The sequence below is a fragment of the Penaeus monodon genome, chromosome 28, assembly GCF_015228065.2.
Source record: "Penaeus monodon isolate SGIC_2016 chromosome 28, NSTDA_Pmon_1, whole genome shotgun sequence".
Lineage (NCBI taxonomy): Eukaryota > Metazoa > Arthropoda > Malacostraca > Decapoda > Penaeidae > Penaeus > Penaeus monodon.
Window position 1 is genome coordinate 12,393,128 of NC_051413.1, and position 368 is coordinate 12,393,495.

General features: G+C 29.9%; 1 protein-coding gene across 1 annotated transcript in view; it reads right to left on the reverse strand.

The window, feature by feature from the left end:
* The window catches only part of LOC119590937 (protein sidekick-1-like), a gene marked incomplete in the record, with an annotated part of 41,331 nt that overhangs the window by 27,662 nt on the left and 13,301 nt on the right, over window positions 1-368 (reverse strand).

The following is a 368-nucleotide window of genomic DNA, read 5'->3' on the forward strand; positions in this document are numbered from 1 at the left end:
GTGGCTGTAGCCCAAGGAAAATTGAATTACACAAATGGACTGTGATTGTGAACAGTTTGATTTAATAAAACGCAATATTGCAACGAAAAAATACATTTGCATTATATTACTGTTCTATTATGCGCTGCATTTTCAAAATTCAATTTATCATTTACTTAAAACAATTACATCTTTTCGATTTTTTCCTCATGTACCAAATTCAATTTTAGCAGGAAACTAATATTCTTTCCCGCGAACTAATTGTTATGGACGGCAATATTGCACAAATAAAGTATTAATTTTTCACCATTTCAGATTTATTAAAAAGAGTAATAGGGTTAATAGTTGGTCAGAACCGTGTGAAACTGGAATAAATATAATGTCCTTTC